Source organism: Hemitrygon akajei, chromosome 6 (assembly GCF_048418815.1).
Source record: "Hemitrygon akajei chromosome 6, sHemAka1.3, whole genome shotgun sequence".
Classification (NCBI taxonomy): domain Eukaryota; kingdom Metazoa; phylum Chordata; class Chondrichthyes; order Myliobatiformes; family Dasyatidae; genus Hemitrygon; species Hemitrygon akajei.
Genome location: NC_133129.1, coordinates 127659183 through 127679295, shown reverse-complemented (window position 1 = coordinate 127679295; position 20113 = coordinate 127659183).

Genomic DNA, 20113 nt, shown 5'->3' with positions numbered 1-20113 from the left:
AAAGTGAGATCTGGCAACTTTTACTAATGGCAGCTCACCTAAGAGAAGGAAAACTCTGATCTCAAACCTCTGCTGCCTTGCAGCTATACCCACTCCTGGGGGAGGCTTCAGGAGTAAACCCCAAAGTGAACAAGCCTGAAGTGGAGTCTTTAAGACATTCTTACATTGAATTCAATCTGACTGGCAACTCCTGTGACTCGTCTCTGCACTTCCTTTGGGTTCATCAGATGTGTGGAGAGAGGAATTGCTAAATTGCTAAATTGGTAACCATCCCAGATATACGTAGCTGAGCATCAAGATGCCTTTGCATCTGTCATGCACCTGGCCTGACACAGCTAGAAAAGAAAGACATTTGATTGTACTTGGGAAGTTGCTCCCCTTTTAACACGCATCTGGTTTACCTCACAGGGTGGTTGATGAATTGTAATGTGAGTGTATTTTGGATCATCTGACATGTTGTGGATGTGTGTGGGCTTTCATCTTGAAGTAGTGTGGGGGTATGGCTGTGAAATGTCCGTACTTGTATTTGTAAATTGTTGTATTGTAAATACATTAGCTGCCATGGTATGTTCAGGGAGGGAGGGTGAGGGGAGGTTTGTTTAGGGGTAAGATATAAAAGCAAAATGGAGGAAAATGTAATCCATTATGTATTGTGTCATTCCTTCAATAAAAATATAAATTTAAACAAATTATCACCAACAGCAGAAAAAAAAGGACATTTAATGCATGTCAGAACAATGCTTCTGGATTTCATTTTGGTATTGATCAGTACTGTCCCACGGACCTCAGTGAACAAACTCCTACTCCTCAGTCTAAATACACCACTGTGCATTTGCGAATTGGACTTCCTAACCAACAGAATTCAGATTGTCAAGACTGCTCCTGTCTCTCAGCACGGGTGCCCTGCAGGACTGCGTACTGAGCTCACTGCCTGCATTCTGTTCACACACAACTGCACAGAGAAACACCTGAGTAATCACATTGTCAAGTTCGCTGATGGGTGAGGCTCATCACAGACAACGATGAGAGGGCCTACATAGAGGAGGTGGAAGAGCTCGAGGTCAGGTGCCAGGCAAATAGTTTCTCCCTCAGTGTCAACAAGATGAAGGAGAAGGCTATTGATTTCAGGAGAACTCTCACCATTCACACCCCTCTTCACATCAGTGGCACAGCAGTGGAACCTGAGAGCAGTTTCAAACCCCTGGGTGTGCACATCTTACACAACTCTCATGGACCCAGAACATATTCTGCACGATCAAGAAAGCTCACCAATGCCTTTGTGAATCTGTGTACTTCTTTGCCAAGTCCTTGTGTATATTTAAGGCAGAGGTTGATAGATTCTTGGTTGGTCAGGGCATGTAGGGAGAAGGCAGGAGATTAGGGCTGAGAGGATAAATGGATCAGCTATGATGAAATGGCAAAGCAGACTCGATGGGCCAAATGGCCTAATTCTGCTCCTATGTCTTATATTTGAGGAGGCTGAAGAAAGCTGGACTATGTACATCAAATGACATGAACTTCCACAAACGTGCTTAGTGAGCATCCTAACAAGCTGCATCACTGCATGATACGGAAATTGTGCTGCAGTGGACAGGAAGACTCTGCAATGGGTAGTCAAAACTGGCCAATGCATCACCAGCACCAGCTTACCCATCATTGAGGCCATATAAACAGAAAGTTGCCAGGAAAAGACCAGCAATATTGAGAAGGATCCCAACCACCCTGCTCGTAGACTGCTTGTCCCTCTCCCATCAGGAAAGGGGCTACATAGCATGCATGCCAGGACTGCCAAACTCAAGAACAGTTACTTTCCCCAAGTAAGACTAACCAACACCTCTTATTGTGTGTTTTGGTGCTGCATCAAATGCAGAGTAACAGTTATTTCATTCTCCTTTACACTTTTGCACTGGAAATTACATTCAACAATCTTAAACAGCTACCTCCTCTCTCAGATCTACCGCTCATTTGAGACATCCTTTTGCATCTAGCCTGTCAGACCATAGTTGCAGTAAGAGCACTTCCATTCTTCTAAGGTTTGCACCAAGTGAGAAGATTTGTTGTTCAATTTCTGAATCTCGTCAGGACTTTCAAACATTGTGGGGACCTTTTCTGAATTATTTTCAAAAACTTCAATTCATTGTTTAAACTCAGATGTTGGCTATTATTAATTTTTATTATATGAGGAGGTATTTTACCTCCTTTTCTCCTTAATGAACAGCTTCAGTCTTGGTGGGGTTAGATTCTTTTTTTTTGTTATAAATTAGTATATTTCAATATAACTTGATTAACTTACATGAATACAGTGTAATGAGATTGTTATTATGGATAGATATAATGTAATTGGTAGCTTTTAAAATCTTTTTTGACCTTATATATACTTTCTTGTACTCTGTATTCTTCTATGTAGAAACTAATAAAAATATTGGAAACAAGGTTTGCACCTGTTACGAACCCCGTAACTGGGTTACTTACCAGCAAAGATAGAGACATCCGTTAGAGTCTGATGATACTATTTTTAACAGTATTTATTAGTAAAAATACACAAAAATAATATCAATGCAAATATACAGATAATATACGTCGTCAATACTAAACCTAAAAGTGCGGGTATAATAATAATCAATAAGAAATAAGCTCTGTCGTTGTCTAGGGGATAATGAATTGTCCGATGGAAATATAAAGTTCGCCTCAGTTCACACAGGCTGCCGTCGTTTGTTTGTCACTGTGTTGCAATTGTTGGAGAGAGAGAGAAGAATGGGAACAGTTACCGCTAAGTGTTTTGCCAACCTTCCTTTATGATTTTGATCCGTCGGTGTCTCGTTGCTGTGGCCGTTCAAGTAGGACCTCTCCTTTAGCTAAACCGTTCTTCCGTGATGAGCCCGCCACCCAGGCAAGGGAGGACACACACGAGCTCCCACCGGCTTTCACTATAAAACACTGTCACTGGATTTCTAGCGTTTCTCCTGGTGCGTCTAAGGGGTGTTCCCCAGACCCGTCTTTTATCCTTACTCACGGGGTCTTTGATGTCAATCAGGTTGGGATGATGCAATCCCTCAACCAGACCACTCTGGTTGTCCCCTGAGGGGTTTCAATGAATAGTACAGTACTCAATACACAATTCCTTCTCCAAGAGACAATAGCAGTAATCAGTGGTTCCGTTCCGCTTATGTCAGGAGACATTCCACCTGGTTGTGTATTCTGTGTCTCTCTCTCTCATTTCCTGACATGCTGTGTATCTCTCTCATTTCCTGGGTCTCATACCCGAAATACTAGCGATCTTGCGATTCTCAAAAAGGAGGGGGCGACTTTGCACTCTTTGGCCCCTCAGAGTTGCTCTACATTTGTAACACACCAAGTAACCATCTCCAACGGTGATGTATTTTTCATTGTTCTTTACAGAAATTACATTAAGCAATCTTGAATCTTGAGTAGTTCCTGAACTGATTGCAGTACTGCACCCAATCCAAGGCTCCAAAACAACTAGTACATAATGTCCTCTATGGTTAATCTTTAAGAAAAGGGTCAACATTATGATTTCATTTTTATTATGTTTTATGTTTGTGCACATGCATTTACTGATCTAAGCACAGAGGTATCAAAATTCTTTCTCCATCAAAATTCTTGCTCTGTAAATTAAAAAAAAACAATCCTTATTTATCATTCCTTCAGTCAATAGCACAGCCTTTCACACTTCATCTGCCATTGATTTTTTACTCATTTTATCTGCATTATTTTGTAATTTCCTGTATCTATCTGTGGCTTTTATAGTCAAGACCAATTATGAATTGGTATAACTTCATCCTATTTCTTAATGATCTATTGCAAAATCTTAATAAGGAATTGCTAGATCCAGATAATCAAATACCTCTACCCTCCATCACCTCTTTCAATCTGATTACCAAACCATGCATAATATTAAGAAAAATGTTGCATGTTTAACTTTTATTAATAATTAATTGTGTCGAATCTTCTTAATTCATTCAACACCTTCTTGAACAAAATTATTCTTAATTTATTCAACACCTTCTGGAAGACAAAACAACATCCATGTATGCAAACCTCTCCACCAATAACCTCTTTTAAAATATCAACTAATGACACAACTAATGTTGAGTTGTTACATCTGAGCTCCAATCCTATCCTGCAGTCGTGTCTGTGGGGCGTTTGTTAATTTTCTCTGGATTCCACCTGGGTACTCTTTCTTCTTCCCAAAGACATACTGATTGGCTGGTTAATTGGCCATTGTATATTGCCACTAATGTATGGGTGTGGTAGAGAGTGGTTGGACATATGGGGGAGATAAGGCAACAGAGAAAATTAATGGGAATATGATTATTCTGAAAGCTGGCATACTTAACAGCTCCTTTCAATTTTGTAAGGAAATATAGAGATCACAAATACATTAAATTTCTTTGATAAGCTTCTACTGCTCTCTCTTTCTCTCTCTTTCACTGATTAATTTAGGTTTGTAGTCACCTTAATTAGTGAAGTTCAACTTTCAAAGTAAATTTGTTATTAAAGTACATATATGTCACCATTTATAACCCTGAGATTAATTTTCTTGTGACATTCACAGTAAATACAAAGAAAGAAAAATAAATAAATACACAATAAATATCAAGTGCATGAGGTGAAAAGTCCTTGCAAATTAATCCATAGATTGCGGGAATAGTTCAGTGTTGGGATGAGTAAGGTTGAGTGAATTTATTCCCTTTGGTTCAAGAGACTGATGGTTGAGAAGTAGTAACTGTTCCTGAACCTGGTGGCATGAGTCCTGAGGCTCCTGTACTTCTGTGCTGATAGCGTCATCGAGAAGAGAGCATGGCCTGGATAATGGGGACCTTGATGATGGATGCTTGCTTTCCCGCGACAGTGCTCTTTGTAGATGTGCTCAATGGTGGGAAGGGATATACCCGTGATGGACTGGGCTGTGTCCATTACTTTTTGTGGGCTTTCCCATTGAAGGGCATAGGTGTTCCATACCAGGCTGTGATGCAACCAGACAGTACACTCTTTGTCAAAGTTTTAGATAACATGGTGAATCCTCACAAACTTCTAAGAAAGTAGAAGTGCTGCCATGCTTTCTGAGTAATGGCAGTTACATGCTGGACCCAGGACAGACCCTCTGAAATGAAAACACCAAAGAATTTAAAGTTGCTGCCCCTCTCCATCTCTGATCCCCCAAAGAGGACTGGCTGATGGGCCTCCATTTCCTCCTCCTGTGGTCGATAATCATCTCCTGACATTGAAGGGGTCGTTGTTGCTGTGACACCACTCCATCAGATTTTCAATCTCCCTCCTATACACAGACTTGTTACCTCTTTTGGCTTGGCCAACAACAGTGGCATCATCAGCAAACTTTAATATGTCATTGAAGCTGTGCTTAGCCTCACAGTCATAAATATAAAGTGAGTAGAGTTGGGGACAAGTTTGTGGTGCTCCTGTGCTGATAGAAATTGTGGAGAAGCTGTTGTCAATCCAACTGACTGGGGTCTGCGCATGAGGAATCCATTGCACAAGGACGTATTGAGGCTAGGTCTTGAGGTTTATTGATTAGTTTTGAGGGAATGATAGTATTGGATGCCGAGCTGTAGTTGATAAAGATAATCCTGATGTATGCATCCTTGCTGTCCAGAAGTTCCAGGGTTGAGTGAAGAACCAATGAGATGGCATCTGCTGTGGACCTGTTGTGCCAGTAGGCAAATTGGAGGGGATCCAATTCGCTATTCAGGCAGGAGTTGATATGTTTCATCAGCAACTTCTCAAACCACTTCATCACAGTGGAATCTGATGCAATATTCCTCTGTGGCTTCCAGCTGAAGCATATCCTTTGGGTCATCGATTGTGCTCACAGTGCAGCCTCCTCAACACAAGTCAAGTGAAGTCATTTTTTATTGTCTTTTCGACCATCACTGCTGGTACAGTACACGGTAAAAATGAGATGTTTTTTCAGGACCATGGTGTTACATGAAACAGTACAAAAACTAGACTGATCTATGTAAAAAACAACACAGAAAAAGCAACTACACTGGACTACAGACCTACCCAGCACCGCATAAAGTGCACAAAACAGTGCAGGCATTACAATAAATAATAACAAGACAATAGGGCAGTAAGGTGTCAGTCCAGGCTCTGGGTATTGAGGAGTCTGATAGCTTGGGGGAAGAAACTGTTACATAGTCTGGTCGTGAGAGCCCGAACGCTTCGGTGCCTTTTCCCAGATGGCAGGAGGGAGAAGAGTTTGTATGAGGGGTGCGTGGAGTCCTTCAAAATGCTGTTTGCTTTGCAGATGCAGCGTGTAGTATAAATGTCCATAATGGCGGAAAGAGAGACCCCGATGATCTTCTCAGCTGACCTCACTATCCGCTGCAGTGTCTTGCGATCCGAGATGGTGCAATTTCCGAACCGGGCAGTGATGAATCTGCTCAGGGTACTCTCAATACAACCCCTGTAGAATGTGATGAGGATGAGGGATGGGAGATGGACTTTCCTCAGCCTTTGCAGAAAGTAGAGATGCTGCTGGGCTTTCTTTGCTATGGAGCTGGTGTTGAGGGACCAGGTGAGATTCTCCGCCAGGTGAACACCAAGAAATTTGGTGCTCTTAACGATCTCTATGGAGGTGCCGTCGATGTTCAGCAGGGAGTGGTCGCTCCGTGCCCTCCTGAAGTCAACAACCATCTCTTTTGTTCACATTCAGAGACAGGTTGTTGGCTCTGCATCAGTCCATTAGCCACTGCACCTCTTCTCTGTAAGCTGACCCATCGTTCTTGCTGATAAGACCCACCACGGTTGTGTCATCAGCGAACCTGATGATGTGGTTCGAGTTGTGTGTTGCAGCACAGTCGTGGGTCAGCAGAGTGAACAGCAGTGGACTGAGCACACAGCCCTGGGGGGCCCCCGTGCTCAATGTGATGGTGTTGGAGATCCTGCCTCCGATCCGGACTGACTGAGGTCTCCCAGCCAGGAAGTCTAGGATCCAGTTGCAGAGGGAGGTGTTCAAGCCAAGTAGGCTCAGCTTTTCAATCAGTTTCTGAGGGATGATTGTGTTGGATGCTGAACTGAAGTCTATGAACAGCATTCAAACGTACGTGTCTTTTTTGTCCAGGTGATGGCAAGGTGGAGGGTGATGGCAATGGTGTCATCTGTTGAGCGGTTGGGACGGTATGCAAACTGCAGGGGGTCCAGTGAGGGGGGCAGCAGGGTCTTGATGTGCTTCATGACGAGCCTCTCGAAACACTTCATGATGATGGATGTGAGTGCAACAGGACGGTAGTCATTTAGGCCGGACACTGAAGACTTCTTCGGCACGGGGACCTTGAAGTACGTTGGAACAGTGGCGCTGTTCAGGGAGATGTTGAAGACGTCAGTGAGAACATCTGCTAGCTGGTCTGCACATCCTCTGAGCACTCTACCAGGGATGTTGTCTGGTCCAGCAGCCTTCCGTGGGTCGACCCTGCACATGGTTCTTCTCTCATCAGCCACGGTGAGACACAGCACCTGGTCATTAGCAGGAGGGGTGGACTTCCTCGCCGCCACATCATTTTCCACCTCAAAACGAGCGTAGAGGTTATTCAGCGTATCTGGGAGGGAGGCATCACCCGCACAGTCAGGTGATGTTGTCCTGTAATTTGTGATGTTCTGGATGCCCTTCCACATGTGCCGTGTGTCACCGCTGTCCTGGAAGTGGCTGTGGATTCACTGGGCATGTGCACGCTTTGCCTCTCTGATGGCTCGGGACAGTTTGGCCCTTGCTGTTCGGGCTGCCTTGTCGCCTGCTCTGAAGGCGGAGTTACGGGTCCTCAGCAGTGCACGCACCTCTGCGGTCATCCATGGCTTCTGGTTAGCGCGTATAGTGATGATCTTGGACAGAGTAACGTCATCAATGCACTTGCTGATGTAGCTGGTCACTGATGCTGTGTACTCCTCTGAGTTGGTAGAGTCGCCATCGGTTGCAGCCTCCCTGAACATGTGCCAGTCAGTGTGCTCAAAGCAGTCTTGAAGAGCAGAGATGGCTCCTGCTGGCCAGGTTTTCACCTGCTTCTGAACTGGTCTGGAGCGCCTGACCAGCGGTCTGTATGCTGGGATTAGCATAGCAGAGATGTGGTCTGAGTAACCGAGGTGCTCTGCCCGGTACATGTCAGTGAGGCCCAATATAGATTACATTGAGTGTCTTCGTTTTGTCCGTCACAAAATGCAGGATTTCCCAGTGGCCATCAATTTCAGTTCAACTCTTCATTTCCAGTGTGACATGTCAGTCCACGGCCTTCTCTACTGCCACGATAAAGCTACACTCAGGTTGAGAAGCAACACCTCATATTCTGTCTGGGAAGCCTCCAACCTCTTGGCATGAAAATCGATTTCTTTAACTTTCATTAATTCCTCCCCACTTCCCTTTTATCCTTTTCCATTTTCCCCATTGTGACTCCCCTCTCACCTTTCTCTTCTCCTCACCTATCCATCACCTCCATCTGTTTAGTCCTGATGAAGGGTCTCGGCCTGCAATGTCGACAGTGCTTCTTCTTATAGATGCTGCCTGGCCTGCTGTGTTCCACCAGCACTTTGTGTGTGTTACCTCCATCTGGTGCCGTTTCTCCCATGGTCCACTGTCATCCCCTATCAGATTCCTCCTTCTTCAGACCTTTACTTGTTGCCTTCCAGCTTCCCAATTCAGTTCTCTCCCCCACCCACCCACCTTCCCCTTTACGTGGTTTCAAGTATCACTTGCCAGCTTGTACTCTTTCCCCTTCCGCTCCCACCTCCCCTTACCTTCTTACTCTGGGTTCTTCCATCTTACCTTTTAGTCTGATGAAGGGTCTTCTTGAAATGCTGACGGTGTTTTTCCCCTCATACTGTAGAAGCTGCTGGACTCACTGAGTTCCTCCAGCATTTTATGTATGTTGCTGAATATTCAATACTGTTGATGGTTCCAAAAACATCTGAGTACAAAATACAGGGACCAAAAATATACCCATTTTGTTGAGTGTTGAAAGATGGCTACATGATTGTACAACAAACCAGAAGTTTAACTGACAAAACAGACCTGTCCTGGACTGTGCATTCAGTAGTAGGGATACACAATGTGCTATTTGCAGGAACTGTTGTCTTTCCCTATGTAGTTTCAGTGAGAAAAAAATCAGACTGAAAACAAGAGTTTTCACAGATGCTGGAAATCCTGCGGAGCACACACAAAATACTGGAGGAATTCAGCAGGTCAGGAACAACCTACCAGTTGACAATCAAATTGTGTACAGGATTTATTTTCTGAAGAATGGTTCTCAGTTTAGTTAGTCCATAATTATGGTATCCATGATTTCATAACACCAAAATGATCCTTAACATGTCCTCCTCTTGGCCCCTGGGTAGAAATCTGTCCCAGGAAGATCAAACGTTAAGGAGGATCTAATTAAGTAGGGCAGCAAAAAAATGCCCTTCACTTTCTATCCCTTCCATAATTCACCGCTACCATGTCTCCCATGTGAATCTACATGTACACTGTCTGTCATCCCTATCTGGTTATCTGTAAGGCTAGCAGAGACATCAATAGAATGTTCCAGGCATGTGATCATATCCTCTTCTTGTAAACGTTTGTACTCTTGATTTCAGCCAGTCTTTAAAACGCAGCTTTGTCATTCATGACAATTTGCTTGTTAGCTCCTTCCCTGCTGGCCCTTGATAGTATACATTACTTCCTATCTCCACCTGTTCAATTTCTGATCATTCAAACTATCACCCATGGCTGTCTGTAGTTACTGTGTGAGCAGGAAGCACCAGCAAGGTAGCTCTGTTTCAGGTTCACAGGCAACAGTTCACATTCCATGCCGTGAGAAAAGATTGTCATAATAATCTGACAAGCCTCTCAGTCCCTCTGATCGAAGTACAGGAGGGTTTGGAGTGCTCTCTATTTGAATGGCTGCAAAAACCTCACCCCAGTGGCACCCTCTCCCAGATTGTCCTTTTACTTCCTGGACCAACCACTGAAAGGAGTTTAGATTACTTGTGTTCACTCCCATTCAGACTGAGGTGGCGGTTTTCAGATTCTCTCTGCAATTTCCCCTCTCCCTCTCCCTCTCTCCGACCTTCCCAAGGAGGCCAAGCTTTAAGTACGATCTAATTAAGTAGTGCAGTAAAAATGATCTAACTAATCATCTATTAATCATGTCAACCAGCCATCTCCCTCCCAGAACCACCCTTCATTACAAAGTACCATTACCATTACACATTAGCTCTTTATTCATCACTTTCTGACACGCTCTCTATGACTGCTGCCTTCACATCCTGATTTCTTTGGCCTGCTTTCATTGAGGAGCAACACTTTGTGTTTATCGCTTAAATTCTCCGCACTGACATTGTTGTTGGGTGGACTTGGTCCTTTGGTCTGCTTGAGAGGGTGATAAGAAGGTGAGTCATTGCATTCAACCCGAGTCCTGTGTTTCTATTGGCTACTTTGCCTGGTCTGCAAACAAACACAGGTATCATTTGTCAGGAGCACCACCCGTAGTCCTGTCCACCTGGGAGTAAACCCTGCCTTTTCAGGCAGCTCCTTTACCATGACTTGATCACCTGACTGTGGGAGGACTCTCTTCTCTTCCTTGGGCTCTCTGATCAGCAATATGTTGCTACTATTTAGCTCTGTCCCTCAGAGTTAACCTGTTTGCAATAATCCATTGCATTTCCGTATAATTTTACTAAATTGGCACTTAGAGTCATCAAACTCTACAACACAGAAACAGCCCATCTAGTCTGTGCTGAAACATTAATCTGCCTAGTCCCATTGGCCTGCACCTGGACCGTACCCCTCTGTATCTTTTTCATCCATGTCCAAATCACTCCTAACTGGTGAAATTGACTCCTCATCCATTACTTGCACTGGCAGCTTGTTCCACACTCTGAGTGAAGAAGTTCCCCTCATGTTTTGTTAAACATTTCATCTTTAACCCGTGAACTCTAGTTGTAGTCTCATCCAACTTCACTGGATAAAAGTCTGCTTGCTTTATCCCTCTTAATTTTGTATACCTCTATCAAATCTCCCCTCGATCTTTCTACATTCTAGGGAATAAAATCCTAACCTATTCAACCTTTCCCTGTAACTCAGGTCCTTAAGCAACATTTTCTCTGTAAATTTTATCTGCTCTCTTTGAATCTTATTTACATCTTTCTTGAAGGTAGGTGACCAAACCTGGACACAATACTCCAAATTAGGCCTCATCAATGTCTTATACAATTTCAACGTAACACCCCACTCCTGTACTCTTACATAGGCATTCGTTAGACTCGTGGGACCATGGATTTGTGCCTTGGAAGGTCTCCAGGATGCAGGCCTAGCAGGGTTGTATGGGAGACCGGCAGGCCTTCCCCTCTCCACGCCGCCGATGTTGTCCAAGGGAAGGGAACTAGGACCCAAGCAGCTTGGCACCGGTGATGTCGCAGAGCAATGTGTTGTTAAGTGCCTTGCTCAAGGACACAACACGCTGCCTCAGCTGAGGCTCGAACCAGCGACCTTCAGATCACTAGACCGATGCCTTATCCACTAGGCCACATGCCAACACATTCCTGTACTCAGTACATTGACTTATAAAGGCCAATATGCCAAAAGTTTTCTTTCCAACACTATCAACAAGTTGGTGCTGGTGAACCATGGAGATGTTCTGTGGGCTACGTACAATATTTATAAATTTACCTCTTTTGAATTGCTCTCACTGCAATCTGCAGCATGTAATTTTCCAATGTACTTTTAAATCAACTTGTTGACCTATAGAGTTTGCGATCTTCTGAAGGACTTGGTGGACCAAGCAAGTATGGCACCTTTAAGTGGACAAAGATACATCACCATGGCTGGAAGCGAGGTGAGGGGACTCCAAGCCAGGCTGAAACACAGAGAGATGAGGACCTGTCTACCCAGCATCTTGTTAACAAATGTGTAGTCGCTGGAGAACCCACCTCTTTCTGGTGAATCTTTAATTACTGCTACCTCTGTAGGCAGCTGTGCAACTTCTAAAAGTTCTTTCTTTCTTTTCAAATCTTTTTATTATTATTATTAACCAAAATAACAAGAGTACGTTGAAGTAAGTAACACTTACAATGTCTCAAAAGGGGAAAAAAAAACAATATTAAGGATTGAAAAATATGGTGACACAAAAAACAGAGAAGAAATGAGAAAAAAGCAAGAAAAAGGTAGGAAAAAAAGAGCCCATTAGGTGTTCAACCCTGGAGCCTTACGTCATACAAGAAGCTTCTAAAGATAAACATCAAACCGCCAGCAAAAAAAATTATACCAAAATTTACAATTAGATCGTGGAGGAAATCTATCAATTGAACGAGCAAATGAACCCCATCTTTTCTCAAAATCAAACATAGGTTCAAAGGTTCGACTTCTAATTTTCTCCAAACTAAGACATAACATCACTTGAGAGAACCATTGTGACAGAGTGGGAGCCGACGTAGCCTTCCACTTCAACAAAATGGCCCTCCTAGCTATCAATGTAACAAACCCAATAACATGTTGGTCAGACAGAGAAATACCACGGGTATTTTGAGGTATTATTCCAAAGAGCACAGTTAACTTGTTAGGTTGTATATTAATTTTAAGTGCTTTAGAAATTGTAGAGAAAACTGACTTCCAAAACTGTTCCAGTATAGAACAAGACCAAAACACGTGTGTCAGTGTAGCTGTCTCAGTTTTACATCTATCACAATAACTATCAACATTAGGAAAGATTTTAGACAATCTCTCCTTCATCAAATAGTAACAATGTACAATTTTTAATTGAATCAATGAATGGCTAGCACAAATCGAGGAAAAGTTAACCAACTTCAAGATCCCCATCCAGTCCTCCATTATAAAAGTCAAATTAAGTTCCTTTCCCAATCTTGTTTAAACTTAAAGAAAAGGCGCTTATCCCATTGTAATAATAAAATATAAATTCTTCCAATGGAACCCTTCATCAAAGGGTTCATACTCATAATAGTATCTAACAGGTTGGCCTGTAATATGCAAGGAAAATTACTTAAATATTTTTGGAAGAAATGTCTAACTTGAAGGTATTGTAAGAAGTGTGAATATGAAAGGGAGTATTTATCAACTAATTGTTCAAAAGACTTCAGTCTATCTTCTTTAAATAGATCCAAAAAATAATTAATACCTTTATTTTTCCAAAATAAAAAAATTGGATCATTCAAAGAAGGCTTAAAAAATAGTTTCAATAAATTAAACTACAAAGTTTACATTTTTTAAGATTAAAAAAATTACGGAACTGGAGCCAAATTTGTAAAGACTACTTAATCACAGAGTATAAATGTAAATTAGCAACTTTAGCTAATTGTATAGGTACAGCAGCTCCCAATAACGAGGTTAAATAAAACTGTTTCACTGCTTTCAATTCCAAATCTATCTAAATTGGCCGCTCATTCTTATCAATCCAGTGTAACCAAAAGGACATATATCGCACATTAACAGCCCAATAATACATTCTTAAATTAGGCAAAGCAAGACCTTTGTCCTTTTTCAATTTTTGTAAGTGACATTTACCAATTCTTGGTCTTTTATCATTCCAAATAAAAGATGAGATAATAGAATCAATTCGATCAAAAAACTTCTTAGTCAAAAAAAAGGGATATTCTGAAATAAATATAAAAATTTTGGTAAAATCATCATTTTGACCTTATGGATGCGGCCAGCAAGAGAAAACGTAAGTGGGTTCCATCTGCTAAATAAATACTTCATAGAATCTACCAAGGGAACAAAATTAGCTAACAGTTCTTAACTGTGTCTGGCCTTTACTCTTGGGACATCCAGACATGATTTACACATATTGTCCTGTTTTCTGTCCCTTTTTGAGGCTGCTTTCCCTCTCTGGGTCACGGTGTCAGCCCTGTGGATCATACATGTTCGCTGACACTGTCTTGTTCCTGAATCTATGATAGCAACTACCTTACTCAGTGTGTTCTATCCCTAGCTCAGTACCTTCATTGTTTAGGCACGCCCAAAAACCTACAGGAAGCTGAGTTCCCTCCAGCTCAAGTACCTGAGACTCTCTTCTATCTGTTCTCATTGACCCTGCCCCACATCCTCAACTGGTAACGTAAATCACCTCTCCAGTCATGGTAGGTTAGTTATTAACACTGATGATCCTATGTCCACTAAAATATCTCATTGCTGGCCTTCTAATGTACAGTTTGTGTACATCTGTCAGTGACCACCACTTAAAATGGAGGCTGCTGCCAGTCCTTTGTCCGACCTGGATGCCGTCCTCACAAACTTGGCTATGTGGTCGGCAGTCTGATCGGACAGAGAGGGTATTCCTGTAGTTAAATTGTGTACAGGTTTTATTTCCTGAAGGCCAGTGCTCATTTTATTTCATCTATAATTATGCTATCCATGATTTAATAACACCAGAGTGATCTGTAATAGACTCGGGCAAATTTCTACGGATGTGTGGTGAAGAGCTGACTGTATCACAGCCGGGTATGGGGGCTCAAATGCATAAGAATACAAGGGGCTACAGAGGATTGCAGACTCAGCCAGTTTCATCTTCCTTACCTATGAGGACATCTTCAAGAGGAGGTGCCATCCGTCATTCTTTGCCCTCACCATCCGGGACATGGCCTCTTCTTGCTACTACCATCAGGGAGGGGGTACAGGAGCCTGGAGACCCATGCTCATTGATTTAGGACCAATCTCTTCATATTTGCCATCAGATTTTTGAATGATCCTTGAACCCATGAATACGACCTTGTTATTCCTTTTCCATGTAATTTATAGATTTTATGTCTTTGTACTGCTACTGCAGAGCAAGAAATTTCATTTCAAATGCCAGTGATAATTTATTTCTGATAAGCTGCAAGGCTGCAGGGAGCAAAGGGAAAATGGGACCAATGGGAATGCTCTGCTAAGAGCCAGAATAAACTTGGTGGTTGAATGGCCTCCTGCAATGGAATAGATAACATACCCTGAGCTACAATGACCATGGTGCCAGAAGCCTGCCTTTCAAAAGAAGTCTGCATCCAGGGGCTTTACTAACATAAACTCCCTGGCCAATGCAGATGGTCTTCAGTCTTGGGCAGCAGGAGCTTCACCCAATTAGAAATAAACAGACCATATTTGATCTAAATATTACACTATCTTTATTATAATGCCTGATTTCTCCATTTGGAACATTTTATACATGGTAAACTTATGCTTAGTTTTGAGTTTTGTGTTGGCTTGACCAAGTTCACAGTACTGCTGTCTACATGATACCAGCTCAGAGACTTGCGAGAGATTGACATGCAGTGCTGCTGTATTGTCAGAGCTTCAGACCTGTCAATCAAAAGATTAACACAGGGCCTGTTACTTTGTCTAAGTAGATAAGTACAATCCCATTAAACCACTGAAAGAAGTTCCAAGCATTCTGATATTAAGATTAATGTACCTGTCTTCATCAACATGTTCAAAAAAACTCAATTGATTTTTTGATTGTTCATGAATGCCTTTATGCCTCTCAAACTCCATTCCTACATACCTATTGTGAGAGGTGGAAATGGGTAAGGCTGGCCAACGGGGCTCTGGTGAAGCTGTACAGGCCAATCCCCTGTACAGTGGATGCAATGGATTACAGAAACGTTGATGACTCCAACCATACCATCAACTTTGGACGATGGAGATGGGAAGTCATCAATGGCCTCTGCTCCACTGGCAGCTAAGAATGCCTGTATACTGTGTAAATATCTTCATAAGTATGATTGTCATAAGCAAAATAAAATGCTGTGATGTGTGAGACTAGAGTAAGGTATACAGTTCACAATCTGCTTCCCAATTTAGTTTAAAGTTGAAAATCAAAAAACTGCAGACGTTGGAAATCTGAAATAAAAATAGAAAATGCTGAAGACATTAGCAGGTCTGTGGGAAGAGAAACAAAGTCAAAAGACCCTTCAATGGATCTAAGAAAGAGAGAAGACAAGTAGGTTTTAAGTTCTAAAGAGCGTTAGGGAGAAATGGATAGGGCAATGGGAATATCTCTCATTCGTGTTATCTTTGCAATAAACTGCAATGAAATCACCAAGCTGATAGATTACAAAATAAAAGGGACATTTAAAGCTGTGAAATGTAGATCCGTGCTGTAGGAAATACAGTGTCAGCAAAGAGAGAAAAACTGTGTGAGAATCACAAAAACGAGAATATCTGCAGATGCTGGAAATCCAAGACAATACACACAAAATTGTTCATCAGGGTCTCCACCCCAAAAAGTCGACTGTTGATTAATTTCCGTAGATGCCACCTGACCTGCTGATTTCCACCAGCAGTTTGTGTGTGTTCCCTATAAAACTGTGCCTCTGAGTTGGTAGGATCGGTGTTCTTACCCAGTGAACAGTAGGACACTGAGGAGTGTGGTAGAGAAAAGGGATCTGGAACGGTAGGGCACTGAGGAGTGTAGCAGAGAAAAGGGATCTGGAACGGTAGGGCACTGAGGAGTGTGGTAGAGAAAAGAGATCTAGAACAGTAGGGCACTGAGGAGTGTAGCAGAGAAAAGGGATCTGGAACGGTAGGGCACTGAGGAGTGTGGTAGAGAAACGGGATCTGGAACAGTAGGGCACTGAGGAGTGTAGTAGAGAAAAGGGATTTGGAAATTCAGGTGGCAGCACAGGTAGATAGCGACATGAAGAAAGGTTTTGGCACATTGGCCTTCATAAATCAAAGTACTGAGTATAGGAGATGGAATGTTATGTTAAAGTTCTATAAGATGATGATGAGGCATAATTTGGAGTATTATGTATTGTGTTGGTCACCTTCCTGCAGGAAGATTTAAGAAAGATTGAAAAAGTACAGAGAAAATTTCCAAGGATGTTTCTGGAACTGAAGGAGCTGAGTCATAGGGAAAGATTGGATAGGATAGGACTTTATTCCTTGAAACTTAGAAGTTTGAGGAATCATTTGATAGAGGTATACAAATTTTTGAGGGATATGGATAGGGTAAATATGAGCAGGCTTTTTCTACTGAGGTTGATGGGGACCACAATTTGAGATCATGGGTTAAAGTGAAAGGTGAAAAGTTTAAGGGAAACATGAGGGAAAACATCTTCACTCAGGGGGTCATGAGAGCTTGGAACAAGGTGCCAGCGCAAGTGGTAAATGAAATTTTGATTTCAATGTTTAAGAGAAATGTGGATAGGTACATGAATAGTAGGGGTATGGATGGCTGTGGTCCAGGTGCAGGTTGATGGCAGGAGGCATTTTAAATAGTTCGGCATGGACTAGATGGGACAAAGGACCTGTTTCTGTGTTGTAGTTTTCTATGACTTTATGACTCTATTAATGTACAACCTGAAACAGAAGTGGCCAATTCTTATGCAACAGAGAAAGTAAGATACCAGAAATTGTTAAACTCAAGTCATTGAATGTTAAGTCCTAAAATCTGTAATATGCACTGGTGAAAGGTGACGTTTTAAAAGTTTTCTATTTTTATCGATTGTGATGAGTATGCAACCTCAAATGTTATTGCTGTTTCTCTTTCCACAGAGACTGTCTGACATGTTGAGTATTTCTAACATTTCTTTTCTGCTAGAACTTCTGAAGGATGATCCATTGAATCCATAGCCACATGGAGTGGAAATAAGATGTGGTCAAGGATTTTGTTGACCATGGTAGAGGGAAGCCACAGAATGAAGACATCTCAGAGGCATCTTTGTGAAAGGACTCATTACTGGAGCAGATGCAATAGAGACGGAGGTATTGGGAGAATAAGATGGAGCCCTTATAGGAATCAAGGTGGGAAATAGTTTGCATGTTCTCCCTCTGATAGCTTTGGTTTCCTCCAGGTGCCCTGGTTACCTTCCACATCCCATTGGTATGTGTGTTGATAGGTTAATTGGCCATTGTAAATTGCTTGTAGTGTGTAGATGAGTTTGGGGAGAGTTGATGAGAGTGTGAGGAGAATAAAATTGGATAATTGGCTTATTATTGTCCTATGTACTGAAGTACTGTGACAATCTTTGTTTTGCTTTCCATCCATCTGATCATTTCATCACATCAATACACTGAGAAAGTACAAGGGAGAAACAATAACATAAGACAGAATAGTATTACAGTTACAGAGAATGGGCAGTGCAAGCAGACATTAAGGTGCAAGGCCATAATGAGGTCAAGAGTCCACCTTATCATACAAGGGGACAGTTTAATAGTCTTATAACAGCGGGTTATGAACTGTCTTTAGGATTAGTGTACATGGGTGGTTGATGGTTGTAATATATGGATCTATTTCTTTTAGAGCAATGATTCCCCTGAGCACTATGTATTATCTGAGGTCTATGCATGCGTATTGTTCACCTTTTTCACTGGAATGTGAATTCACCAGTTGAAGCCATCTCCTGTGTGCGTGCTTTTATTGAATTGATGTAGTTGCACAGACAAAACAAATTGGCGATGAGTACGAATCTGAATGTCCGAAAATACCACAAACTGCATCGACAGTTATGGGATGAGACAGCAAGAGGAAAGAGTTAAACAGTACAGAGAAGGCCGTCAAGGACTGTAACAAAGTAATCCGTGAGTACGCCGCATAGTACACAGTGAAAGACACAATTAGCAAAGTTAAAGTGAACATAACATGGCGATGGCTTCAGTCAGGAAAGTTGATGAATTTGATAGTGTTAGTAAAGGCTGGGAATTGTATTTCGAGAGGTTTGAAGTATGTTGTGAGGTGAACGATGTGGATGAGAAAAAGAATGCCACTGTGTTTCTTAGCTTAATGGGTGCTAGGACGTACCGTCTCTTAGGCAACTTAGTAACCCCTTAAAATCCAGAAAGCAAGATGCTCGAAGAAAATGTAGCAATTTTACAAAATCACTTGAGCCCTAAACCACTGGTAATAGCTGAGAGATTTAGATTTTACAAAAAGAACCAGTCAAAGGATGAAAGCATTTCTGAATACATTGCAGAACTGCGCAAACTTTCTCAGTACTGTGACTTCAGAGTTGGACTTTCTGATGCATTAAGGGACAGGCTTGTATGTGTCATGCATAGTCAAAGCACTCCAAAGAGGATATTGTCAGAAAGATACCTAACCTTGGGATGGGCATTGACCAGTGCAATATTGTTAGAGACTGCAGCAAAAGATGCGGCAGAACTGCAGATAAGGTGGTTAGAATGTCAAATGCACAAAGTATCCCTGAAGAGTGCAAAAAGCCAAAAATTGTATCAATGTGGCAAATCCTCCCATGATGCAAATGACTGTTGCTTCAAAGAAAAAGTTTGCAAAAAGTGTCACAGACAAGGTCACATAGAGAGCGTGTGCAAGGCAGACAAAAAGCACAATAAAGTGAAAAGTCTCAAACACAAAGCTAAGCAAATGCATAAACTGACCAAATGTAAAACAGAATCAGACAACATAGAGTCTGACAAAGGTGAGATGTCATGCTTAGAATTGCATGATATTACTGAAGCAGGTCACAAAATCATACAGATCACAATAGACTGATGTGAGATGCATCCCTGTATGGCATTGGAGCCGTTTTGTCACACACTGTGAATGATGGATCTGAACGTCTGATTGCATTTGCTTCAAGATCACTGATTACCACAGTCTACTGCCCTTAGTCTAGTATGGGGAATAAGAAAGATCCACCACTCATTACCTCTACAATCAAAAGTTTACACTAGTGACAGAACACCAACTCATGTGTCTATTTTCAATTCCAGTGATGTCTACACTGTTCCAAGTCCCCACTCTTAAGACATATATTTAAAAGGCACCTAACAACATAGCAATGTTGATGGTTTGTCACGTCTTCCACTGTTGGCAACTGAAGAAGAAAAGTCTTCATACTGTGACCCAGCCGGTGCTCCACACCGCATTGGTAGACATGTTGTCAGTAACAAATTCGGAAATACAAAGAGAAACAAGAAATAACCACACAAGGTGGACAACTTCCTTTTTATGATCGGAACTCTGTTCATGTGATTTCAAATCTGCAACACTGTTCATGAGCAGGAAATGAGATCTCACATAGACCTCCTGAAACCAGATCTATGGAGGGAAGTGCAGAATAAACAATTCAGCCAGTTGCCAAGTGAATCAACAAGGAGCTTCGAGATTGGACAGGAAGTCCTAGCATGTGATTACCAAGAAAACACCCGGTAGGA